The 13,170-nt window shown below is 37.5% G+C and overlaps 1 pseudogene; it reads right to left on the bottom strand.

The window, feature by feature from the left end:
- Positions 1–10,028: 10,028 nt before the first annotated feature.
- Positions 10,029–12,828, bottom strand: LOC124635989 (annotated as a pseudogene).
- Positions 12,829–13,170: the final 342 nt, after the last annotated feature.

The raw sequence follows: 13,170 nt of genomic DNA on the forward strand, positions 1-13,170 counted from the left end.
ATTAAGACCTGTTTCGTCCGCATTGTATACAAAATCTAAATCGTATTTTTTTTTCATCTAGAAATTCTTTTAACTCGGTCACAAAAGAGTCGGCTGATGCAACGTTAGCAGACAGTTTTTCTCCTTGAATCTCCAGTTCTCGAATTCCATGTCTGGATTTGAATCTCGCTAACCATCCGCAGCTCGCCTTGAAAGAAGTATCACCACCAAGTTTTTGATTAAAATCCAATGCTTTTTCACATAACAGAGGTCCAGATATGGGCTGACCGCATGCTCTCTTTTGTAAGAACCAAGTAAAAACTGCATTCTCCAGAATTTCATTTTGAGATTTTTTCATGACTTTACGTTGCGAACTTCCATCTTCTTGCTCAAGCGCGCAGGTGAATTTCATTATGGAATCAGAATTCTTTTTAATGTCTGATATCGTAGAAGTTCCGACACCATATATTTGTGCCAACTTACTGCCAGATTCATCATTTTTTATACTATCAATTATCTTCATTTTGTCTTTAAGAGACAACACTACTCTTTTTCGCTTGGACATTTTAAATTTCCAACACAAAACGTAAACAAAAACAAAAGACAACCTTTCAGTTGAACGCTATCAAAGAAAATGAAACAATAACAAACACTATCCCGCAAACAAATGAGAGCGGGAGTACACCGTCGGAGGCGGGAATAAACTTGTCGTAACATGTCTCGTTGCGTCGTCAAAACGTTTTTAAATTAATAATTAGAGCCGAGACGAATGAGTCCGGATAATCGGATGTTCGGATAATCGGGATTCTACTGTATACATAACAAAAAAAAAAAAATCGATAGAGGCAAATGATAAGAAAGTAATATTTCATAATAGGTACTATTCTAAATTGGTCAATTTTGTGCAAAAAATAATTTACATGAGGCATTTACATTGCGCTTAAATGCGAATGGCAGGCTTGTATGGGACTTTCGTACCGCTAACAAAAAAAAAAAACATTCAAAAAATATGATGGGTGCGTCTGCAGTTTTTGTATGTTCAACAGTCTGACCAACTCTTTTTTTAACATTTGAGTGTTAGCTTCCACACCATTGCGTTGTAACCACTCCAAAATTTCAGCTTTTTTGTTATTGCTGCTGGGGGGTTTATTAATTTGAACAGAGTGATATGGCGCATTGTCCATTAAAATATAATGTGGCTCACTAAAATTTTCTAACAGTTTTATAAAACCATTTCTTGAAGTTTTCAAAATTCATTTCTTCGTGGTAATCCGTGGTTTTTACCGACTTAAAAGCCCACAGGCAATTCGGCACAAAACCTGTAGCTGTGCCAGCTTGGCAAATGATTAAGCGCTGACCCTTTCCTTCAGGAGTTTTTGTGCTGGATTTGGCTGTGTCATCCGTCCATGCCTTACCTACGGTGTGATTGGCGTTCAGCCATGTCTCATCTAGGTATACTACCTTATCCCAGTTCTCAATTTGTTTTATTTTGCGAAAAAAATCGCATCGTTGTAGAGCAATGTCAGTACGCTCCATTAATATTTTTCACTTGTCACATTTTTTATAGCGGAATTCACATTTTTTTTAAAACAATTCTAAGGGAAGTAGCGCCGCCTTTGAAGAGTTCTGCAGCTTTTAATGAAGATACTAACTTCTGGTAGGTCGGTAGTTCACCTCGTAGGTAGTAAGCATAAATATGATTGCGTATAGCATCTAAATCAAAATTATCAGGTTCTGTTATATAACTTAACCTTTTCTTTTTCTTCTTTGGTAATAATAGTTTATTGTCCTCCATGGACGACTCACCAAATTTTTCCTTTGTTATTCGAGAAACAGTAGTCTTTCCGATTCCTAGAGCATCGGCGACACGATCGCGAACATTTTCAAGCGGTAACAAGGGTCCGCCATTTTGTTGCTCACGAGCAAAATAGTCTCGCAAACGAACTACGAACTCGCGAACTTCACTGAGAACAGTTTTCCGCTGTTTTTCGGCATTTTGCAAAACCGAAAATCAACAAATAACAGCGAAAACAGAAACAAAACTCAGCTAACAAAGAAACACGTGGCGCATACAAGACGTTAGAGCACTCGCAAGTAGTCGCAAGCAGACTGACAAGACATGATATGACTGAATTAAAAAAATACGGTAGGTCTATGTCCACCTTTTAAATATTTTTCCATGAAGTTGGAAATTATGAATTCTTTAAAATTAAATTCAAAAAGAATTCTAAAAATTCTTCTCTTTAAATTGTGCAATTTTAATAAAAAATAATGTACAGTAAAATAAAATATAATAAAGCCGTTGAATGACCTGGCTGAATGACATGACCTTTGCCTAACAGAATTTTATCGAAGTTTCGCATCACTGTTACTACTGTCAGTTGAAACGTCATACGGATCATGATTCGCCGCGTGGGGTATAGCAATCTTTTATTTTGAATTTGAGCTTCTACTTTTAATGCTACTAAAAATTAGAAAATGGTTGGTCGAGATGGAATTCGAGAGTTAATTCTTCTGTGCCATCCTTCCACTGCATTCGTAGTGCGTTTCTTATCACCATAACAGCTAAAATATCTTTGGTAATGGTTTGTATCCACTGGTTATTAAAATAGTCTAGAAATTTCTGTGAAACTTGCGTCTCTGGTGCGATTTCATTGACTTATAGCTAGATGCTTCTGCTGATCTGATGCTTCTGGAATTAGATTGGGTGGTAACAGAGCCAAACTTGTGCACAACTGTGTGATTTTGTGACCTAAGTGAGTTTCGTTGAAATTAAATTTTTTACTCATTCTAAACACAGCATTTAAAAAATGGTAATAACAGCCTTTTAGTTTTATTTCTGGATATACCTCACATATAGCACTAATTGCAGCAATTTCGTAATCGCATTTGTATGAACTAATATTCATACGAAATTGTTTTCTTAGTATACAGAAAAGAACCTTTTGGATGTATTTTTATTGGTAATAAGCCATAGACCATAGGTACAAAACTAATTGTTTTGGTCTCGTGCGATATCAATATGCAAAATTGGTAAAAAGGCGACGGTGTCACCTTGAATGTACCATCTCCGTATACAATATCATCTGTCTGGAATAATTCTCGTAGCTTTTAAGCTTTGATAGAATTATAATATTTTCGATGTAGGTAACATCTATCATACGTTTCACCATCATAATCATCAAATAAAAAAAAGTCTTGCTTGTGGTGTGGCAATCTCACATTACTTGTAGTCTTTGACGCACCGCGTTCATAATGGCCACTTCATAGTCACTTTGAAACTAGATATTTTAACATGTAAAACATCTCTAGCGTGAAAAGTGTGGTATAATACGGGTATTATGTTGGTGGCACTTTCATCCGAATTTAAGTCTAAATGAAGTGAGAATAACTGATAGAATGGTTGGGGTACACATTTACAAGTACCGTCAGCGTAATATACTTTTCTGTAATTACGCATTGTTCTTCTGGCCAATGTCGATGAAAAGATTAAAATTTTGTCTGTACTTCCATCTTCCGTTACAAGAAATATTTTACCTAATCCTTTCGGCACAAAAACATCTTCCAATTTGTCATACACCATTTTCTTTGCATTTAAAAACTTCTATCTTGCATTATACAGGCAATCTTTCTTGTCGAAAAAGTTCGGGATGTGTGATTTTTTTCTTGACGTACTCGGTAAAATGTTGTCTTCAAGCTGTTTTTCAAATAAAGGTTTTATTGATACCAAATTATCGCACACTTCTTTTTTGAGTTTATTCATTTTAAAAAAAAAACATCGTTTTTTTTGTAAATCAGGCTGGCAAGTGTGTTGTGGTTGTCTCAAAATTATTTTGCAATCTGCATCTATTGTTATCGATGTTCTGCAGCATTTTCTATTTATACAACGCCAACACGAACTCCCGCTTTTATTTGTTCTATTAATTTTATTATATCGAAAACAGTTAAGTAAAAGTGTGTCATAACCTTTTTGATTTTTGTCAATGATAAACTCACTTTCCACATTTTAAGTAATAATAAGCAAATTCACCACAATATTTTTGTAATTTACAAGTAACAACATCACAATAGACGATAATCTGACGTTTGAAATAACTGAACTACCTACATTTTAATAAAATCATTTATGAGTGTGCACTATGGTAGTAGATTAATTTGGTTTTTGGTTGACAAAGTTGAGTTTGTTTCTTCATTCAGATCCCTTCCCAACAGGTTTACGAAAGTTACCTGTCAAAAACAAAAGGTGTGCTATCAAAATATGTTCTAGATTTGTTATCTGTTTGTAGTAAATACTTTTGAGCTTGAATGTATTCTGGTATATTTTGTGTGTATTTGCAAAAAAGGTTGTTCACGTATTTTTGCTGTTTTATTTTATTCCTTTATGGTTGTTTTTAATATAAATAACCATTATTTATATATGTCGGAAGGCGCCAAAACATCAGGATGGCACTATCGTCCGACATCAGAGAGGGTAATCGTACAAAAGAGATAACTCAAACAGAACTCAACACTCAAGAACGTTTATTCAAATTAGTCAGAACAAAAGACATCCCCCAAAGCGCCCGCCCTTCGCCACTTCCTATGTGTTTTGGCTTGGGGAGAAGAAGTGGCGGAACAAACTCCCCAGCAACACATGTCTGTCTGTTAGGTTAGAAGAACCTTTACATTTGAATCTACAACGGTACTACAACGCTAGGCAATAACACTAGGTACACTAGACGTGACGTAGGGTAGTAACGCCACGAACACTCAATGAAGACTCGACCAAGACTGAACTAAGACTGAGCTCCGCGGACGCCGCGCTAACCGCCACGACTCCGCCAAGCGCGCCAAATTGTTGTTTCACCGAAAACGCCACCAGATGGCGCGCTTGCGGCTCGTTCAGTGACCGTACTATTGACTATCTCCGACATATAGATTTTTCATTAAAAGTCGCAGTATGACATGTTTTAGGTTTATCGTCTAAAACAAAATTACTGCGAGACATTATTTACACCTAAATAGTATGATATTTTTTTTAAATGAATGTGGTTATGTTATAATTTTAATAATTTACACTTATCTTAACATATTTCAACGTGTAAAATAAATTGATTAAAAGTATTTGTGAGTTTCGTATTTATGGCCGCCTTTGTATGGAACGTGAATCACTGGGCACTGGTACTCAGCTGAATCCGCTTAGACTGGAAGCCGACCCCAACATGATTGGGAAAAAGGCTCGGAGGATGGATGATATTTACACATACCATACATACATTTAAATGACTTTATATCACAAGAAATTAGTTCCATAAGGTCTTTGGTACCTTTGAATGCCGCAGCAGGAATAGTATATTTTTTCAGAGCTGTTATTAAATATTCAAAATTACAATGTTTCACACAAAGACAAGTGTCTCGCGAAGCGTCGGCAACAAGATATAAAATGGCCTGTACTTGCAAAAAGTGGACAAACTACATTTCCCACCTTCGTTTTTATATGTATGTTATGGACCATGTGATTAATTCGGGCATTATAAATAATGCCCGAGCATTATGAATAATGTCTAGCTTTATCGGGCCAAGTGATTAATAACTATCTTAACTTCATTATTTATCACATTGCACGGGCATTATTATATTGCTACATGACAGTTGGGCAATTTGATAATAAAGCTATATTTTACGCGGTGCGAGGGCGGGGAGGGCAGTACGCATGGAGTGACACGCTTTGACCAATCAGAGATAGCCATTTTTAATTTTATTTTATGTTATATTTTTAATCTGACTTTCCTTAACATTTATATGCAAAAACTAGTGGATTTTTAAGGCAGAAGTCCTTGTGAGGAGGCGCCCGGGTGTGCAACCACTGTGCGGACAGCCCCGAGGACACGGTGGACCACACAGTCCAGGAGTGCCCTGCGTGGGAAGAGCACCGCCGGGTTCTAGTCGAGGCTTTAGGCGGCGGCGACCTCTCGCGTCCGGGTCTGGTTCAGGCCATGGTCCGGGCGAGAGGGAATGGGATGCCGTCGCCTCCTTCTGCGAAGCGGTCATGCTCGAGAAGGAGGCGGTGGAACTTCAGAGAGTTTGCACCTCTCATCCCGGCCGCCGCGCTGGAGCAGGTAGACACCACGGGCGCCGGGTGTCGCGAGACGACTCCTGGCCACCGTAGGCGTGTACGTCTGTGGGCGGTGAGTTCGGGTGGCTCGCTCATGTCTATTTTTAGGCAACAGACCCGTGTCGGTGGCGCGCGTTGGGTACATAAAAGGCCTACGACAGAATACGACGGTCAGTCAGTAAGAGTCTGACACCCTCACCGCTGCTAACCTTCATTTGATGAAAAAAGGCAAAAGTCCTTCATAATTAATCCAAATTATGAGGCTGATTATTTAAGTGGTTTAATATTTAGTTTATTTTAAGTTAAATGGCAATAACAATAAAAAAAATAAAATTAAATATGTTTGTATTACTTTGCCCAAAAGGTCACAGGCAATATGTATAGTGCCCGGTCAATTTGATTATTTGAATAATTATTATCAAATTGCACTCTCATATTGGGCATTTTTCATAATGACCGGGCATTATGTATACTGCCCAATTTATCACTTGGTCCATAACATGTATATTTGATAAAGATTAAATAAACTGTCGGTTAGATACCGGATTTGCATCTTTTTCTTATATTTAGTTTTACCCTCACATTTGCCGGATGTAGATCTACTTATGTCATCCCTGTTGTAAAAAACTTCCTTTTCTTCTTTTATCTTCTTGCTTATATATTGGGTGTCCCATAAGTCCTTTGAAATTTAAATGGCGCGCGGGAATGGCATGCGGGGTAGCATCAACGGTCTTTCGGAATTCATTCACCATGGAAAGTTTTACCGGAGCAGACCGTGGTTTTTGTATGCGTGAGATTTATCACAACAATGATTCGGCCACCATTGCGCGGCGTAAATTTATAAGGCTATATCGATAAGGCCGACAACATCCAATATTCTTTGTTATTTTATATATTATGGAATCATTACTTCATTATATACGCAGGTATATTTACTATAATTCTGAAATGAAATAGTGTTTTAAGGACTTACCGGTATCACGTTACAACTGTGACTATATTGGACTTCTTAACTGTGACGTGAGTCGAGTACACCTTTCGTCACCGATCACCGTGTCACGACTGCCCGAATGGTAAAAAGAAATGGCTAATCTACCATAATAATGTAGCCGTGAATAAAAAATAACTTCTCTTAGTAGTTTTGTACTAATGAAAGCAAATAAAACGGTAGTGACTAAAGTGGAATGTCCACTTTAATGCTAATTTTATTATCATTAATTTCAATAATTTTATTGTAATACAATAAGATTTGTTTATAAAATTAATGTTAAAATAAAACAAATAGATCATTGTTTGAAAGCTCACAAAAAACGATGAAGTGTTCCTTAAAAAAAACATGAACTTTGGTTAGTTAAAGTTACCAACAGGAGGTGTGACACGCAAAAATTGCCTGTTTTGTTCCTTATTTTTATTTTTTATATCAGTTAAATTAGCAACAATTCACTCCGATTAACATTTATTTTTAAAGCTAATGAACTGTACTGTACATAAAAAAAAAGAAACATTCAATAGATATTATGATGGTCTTGTAAATTGTTTGTATATTTTTGTGACAGTACTTTTTACGTTAAATTTTTCGCGGAATGACTCACCAACATTCAAAAAATTATTTCGTTTCCTGTACAGCGTATCCTTTTTGGACGTAAATGATGGGATCAGATACTCTTTATTTAAAAACTTGGTTTCCCAAGTAGTGCTTTTCAAATATTTTTGGAATGTGTTCAAAATTTTCGCACACTTCCTTTTTGCACTCCTCCAGTGTCATATCAATTATATTTCTTTCAAAATCAACGCTGTCTAACGAGTCAAGGCTGTTATGGTTGTGTAACGAGGCTGTCTAACGGGCGATGCGCGGTTGCGGGGTGACGCGGAAGGAGAGGGACGAAAGACGCACGCGGTCTGCGCGGTCGTTTAAGGCCGGCCGGCACGGCACGGTGTGTCATGGCAAAGGATTTTAACACAGCAATATTTATGAAATGACTACAGAATTGTGGCTGGAAAATGAGCTCTATTTCAGAAAGAAATGCAATTTTCCGAATTGTGCAGGCGCTGTTGATGGGAAGCATGTTTATATCAAATCGCCTCCTAACTCAGGATCAGACTATTTTAACTATTAGAAATCGTTTTCGTTAGTATTACTGGCTGTTGTCGATGCAAGATATAAATTCATTGCAATAGACGTTGGAGGATCAAAGGAACGTTTCAGTGATGCAGGAATATTTAGCAACTCTCATTTTGAAAGAAACTAAAAGATAATTCATTATTTCTACCAGAATCCAAATCTTTAGAAGAAGGTGGCCTTACATATTTGTCTTCTATAAGAACTCAAAAGACTTTTCATTTTCAATTTTAAAGCTGCTTTTGGTTGAACAAATGTTTTTGCTATTTCAACCCATAGATCTTCTCTCACGTTATTATTGTGATATTCTTTAAGTCTAGTATCCCATAACGGACTATGGAAGCCATAAATTTCAATAAGACGAATTTTTCGTTATCCATTTTAAGCCCAGTTTCCACTGCGAAATGAAAGAGGTTTGCGTTTCCACCAACGAAGAGTTGGTCATTTGATTTCCACTGCAAGATGAAACTGAGATGGAGAAATGAGCGGACTGAGCTGAACGAAAAAATGAGAAATGAAAAACGAATAGATAATTTCCACAGAGAACGAGTTCAGTTGAAGTTTGAACTGGTTGCGTGTGGTCGTGTTGTTGCGATGTTATCGAGTGACACGGAATCGAGCGATGACAATGATATATATACAGAAAAAAGAAGCACGCATTGTTGAATCTTATGCAAAGAACTGGCTGTGCCAGCATATTCAAGATCATAAATTAAAAGGGGAATTTAGGCTGTTTCATGATTTAGGGCTGATTTTTCAATCCTCAGTTAACTTCTATCTGAGGAATAAATATGGCGGGTTGACATATTTTAGATAAAAGTTATCTGGCGATTGAAAAATCAGCCCTTAGACGACGATAAGTTTAAGAATTATTACAGGGTTAATAGAGAACAATTTCAAGAACTTTTGTCATTTGTGGAGGTCGATATTTTGAAACAAAACATCAACTTCAGGAAAGCTATTTCACCTCAAGAAAAGCTAGCTGTGTGCTAGGTAAGAAATAAAACATTGTTAATAGGTAATTATTTTAGACTTGACTCAGAAATAAAAAACAAATCAGTAAAATAATGAAAAAGAACATTATGCTTAGTTATCATAATCATGTAACGGGGATGGCTCAAATCTTCCCGTAGCCGTGGTATGTCGTATTATTAGAACGTGACGCTGCTGCTGCCGGCAAGTTATTATTTACATTTTATTATTTTCTCTCGACGTAGTATATTAGCCGCGTACCCACCTAGCGCACAGGCTCGCGCGGCAGCCTCGGTGTCCGGATCGCGAGCGATGGCTCCCTCGGCAGCCTCAGTAGTTTTGTTCAATTTACACGAGGCCGCCTCGCGAGGCAGGCTGAGCCATCATAAGTCCGAGAGTATTCGTAATGGACAGTCGTGTATTTTCAGCTGCAGCTATTTTCCTAGCTGCTTATTGTTTAAAGAAACGAAAACAGTCACGTATCAAGAAAAAACCTAGACGCTTCTGGATTAGAAAAATTTATGAGCGTCGCCACCAATATGGAAATAGATTACTTGGAGATTTAGTATATGATCAGACTGTACATAATTTTACACGAATGTCCGTACGAGAGTTCGAAAATTTGTGCTCATTGTTGTCTGATAAAATCAAAAAGTGCGATACAAAATACAGAGAAGCAATCACTGTGAAGGAACGAGTTTTAATAACTTTAAGATTTTTAGCAACCGGAGATTCTTATAGCAGCTTGCAATATTTATTTCGAGTATCGAAGCAGAGTATCTCAAGAATAGTTCCAGAAGTTTGTGACGCTATTATTGAAGCCTTAAGTGATTATGTAAAGGTAAATAAAAATAATTTGACAAATTTAAAATTCAATTGTTTATTTTAATTACAATTCAGTGATAGTTTCGAATCCAACATTGGCATCTGGTGATGGTGTAATGGCATGAGAAGACGTAGCGGTATGTGATGCTGATGATGAAGTGCCAGATGAGTCCATTGTAGAGGAATTACTGTACTGCTGTGTATAGTATCCTGTATTAATTTGTTGTTGCGCGTATTTCCCTATATCGGCTTCAAAAATTATATTATTGATAGCGTTCTTAACATACGCTAATGTGTGCGGATCATATTTTCTTAGCTCGTTGGCTATGTGTCTTCCAAATGAAGAGTATGGATCGGTGATGTCGATCGAAGACTTTTGCAAGCATTCAAGGGCTTCTGCGAGCATGATATCTGCCGAATCTTCCTGTGGCTGCGTTTTCTTTGGATTATGTCGTTTTTTTTATGAGCAGGTTCTGATGGTGAAGGCATGCTAGCTTCCGAGGCTAGGTCTTGTAGTTGTGGTGGTGGCGCTTCCTCGATGCTAGCCTCCGGCAATTGCGACTTGGTCGGAGCGTTTTCAGTCTCTGTGTGTCTCTCTACGTCAGAAGTTTGTGAAGATTCCGGTATTGCCTCCTGAAAACATAATTTTAATTAATAGATCAATTTGTGGTGCAGTGTGAATGTGTATATAATTTGGCAGGACCCTACGTTTAATCCGATTGGAAGCTAAAGTTTAACGTCCGTAGTATTTAATACTTTCAAGTACCTTAGTAGCGATATCTTAAATATTTTTCTAGAAGGATTCTCCATTGCTTGAACGTCTTCGGACTACCACTAAAAGAGGCCAAATATGGAGTGGTGTATAGTACCCAATACAACCACTCATAGGGGCCAAATACGTTTAGTCTGAATACTTTCAAACAGCGGAGGGTCCTGTCATGCTGAGTACTCTATAATTTTTTTACAGATCCCATCTACAGAAGAAGAGTGGCTTGCTATATCAAATGAATTTGAAAATAAATGGAATTTTCCCCACGCTATTGGAGCGATGGATGGAAAACATGTTATGTTGCAGGCACCGATTAACAGTGGCACTGATTATGATAATTACAAACAATTTCCAAGCATCGTGCTTTTTGGATTAGTTGATGCTAGCTACAATTTTTTGTATGTAAATGTTGGTAGCAAAGGGCGAATCTCTGATGGTGGTGTTTTTAAAAACACAACGTTGTATAAAAAGCTAGAAAAGAAAGAATTGAACGTGCCTAAAGAGAAGATATTGGAAATACCATATGTAACAAAAGTTCCTTATTTTATTTTATCTGATAAAGCCTTTGCACTCAACGAATATACCATGAAACCATTTGAGGGCAACCCAGAAAATGGTTCTAAAGAAAGAATATTTAATTATCGCCTTAGCCGAGCTCGGCGTGTCGTTGAGAATGCATTTGGAATATTAAGTGCCATATTTCGCGTTTTTAGAAAACCTATCTTACTAGAGCCAAATAAAGCAACAAAGGTAGTCTTAGCAGCTGTATATTTGTACAACTACATCCGAAAAAATACTTCAACTAATCTTATTTCACCGGAATTGTTTGACAGAGAACTTGATGGCGCAATGATTCCTGGCCAATGGAGAAATGAAATAAATGAAGTTACATTCGCACCAATTGCAGCGTGTCCAAGGCGTAGTTCTAATAACGCAAAAGAAATACGGTTGCACTTGGCAGAACATTTTATAACTAATGGTTCTATACCATTTCAAAATCATTATGCATAGTTAAAAATTCTTACATTCGGCATCGTTTCCCGAGTGTCACCAGTTTCATTTTTATCCTTAAGAAAATGGAAATAAGGATATCCAAACCACTTTGAATTATAAACATCTGCAGCGCCTGAAACAGAACAAAAATAAAATTTATATTTCCAAAATTTAAAATATTTTAATTGTATAAATACATTTCCTTAAATTTAAATCCAAACTTCCAAACTAATATTATAAATGCGAAAGTAACTCTGTCTGTCTGTCTTTGCTTCACGCCTAAACTACTGAACCGATTTGTGTGAAATTTGGTACAGACATAGTTTGGAACTTGAGAAAGGACATAGGATAGTTTTTATTACAAAAATAAAATAAAATTTATTCCGGACATACAGCGCCATCTATTGGTCAAGAGTGCCGATTCTTGACCAATAGATGGCGCTCTATGTCCGGAATAAATTTTATTTCAATCAATTCAGTCACTATTCCACGCGAACGAAGTCGCGGGCAAAAGCTAGTAGTATATAACAAGTAATTATTTTATCAAATAATTTGTAAGTTCATATTTTTAAGTATAAAAATGCATACCTGAACCTGTTATACGACTTTTTTTCTCCCTGCTTTTCTCTCGACGATAAGAACCACACAAGGACACTACCATTTTGTTTTTCACTTCCTTGACAGGCATATTAATTTGAGCAGATATTTGCCGCCAACTGTCTTCCCGCTGATTTTTGTTTAAATATTTTGGATCTTTGGGGTCCCAAAGCGCATTGTACGTGCTGTACAGTTGTATTAAGCGAATGGACTCCTCCTGACTGCCCATGATATCAAAATAACAGAAGACAAACACGGCAAGAGACAAAACTTGAAGCAGCTCCGCGCGCGAGCCAAAACACATCCGTCCCCACCTAACGCACAGCGCTCACTGAGGCACCTTTGAGCGCGTCAAGTTTACCGACAACAGATGGCTCGGGGCCGAGCCGTGCTCGGTCGAGCAAACGCGCGCCCGAGGCAGGCCGAGGCACGTCCACACCAGCCGAGGCATTTGGCTCGCGAGGCTGCCGCGCGAGCCTGTGCGCTAGGTGGGTACGCGGCTATTCGCAATTAGCAGAACGTGATGATGCTGCTGGCTGCCGGTAAGGTATTGTTTACTGAGTCTGATGTAACACAAGTACTATAATTTTCTAGTTCTTCCTCGGTGTCACTAACGATTAGAAATATTTTTTTCTTAACGACGGCAATTATGCGATTCAATGGCTGGGAAAGACTGAATGTGGTCGTGAATAAATTACTTTTTTGCCTATATTGTCTGGTAGTAAAAGACCTTGAGGATTCATTTTTTTAAAAGCACCTTATACAAATGCACCCGTAATATTTAAGGTTTCTAAGAAGAACTCTCTGCATACAATTTTCTTT

The sequence above is a fragment of the Helicoverpa zea genome, chromosome 13 (assembly GCF_022581195.2).
Source record: "Helicoverpa zea isolate HzStark_Cry1AcR chromosome 13, ilHelZeax1.1, whole genome shotgun sequence".
Classification (NCBI taxonomy): Eukaryota; Metazoa; Arthropoda; class Insecta; order Lepidoptera; family Noctuidae; genus Helicoverpa; species Helicoverpa zea.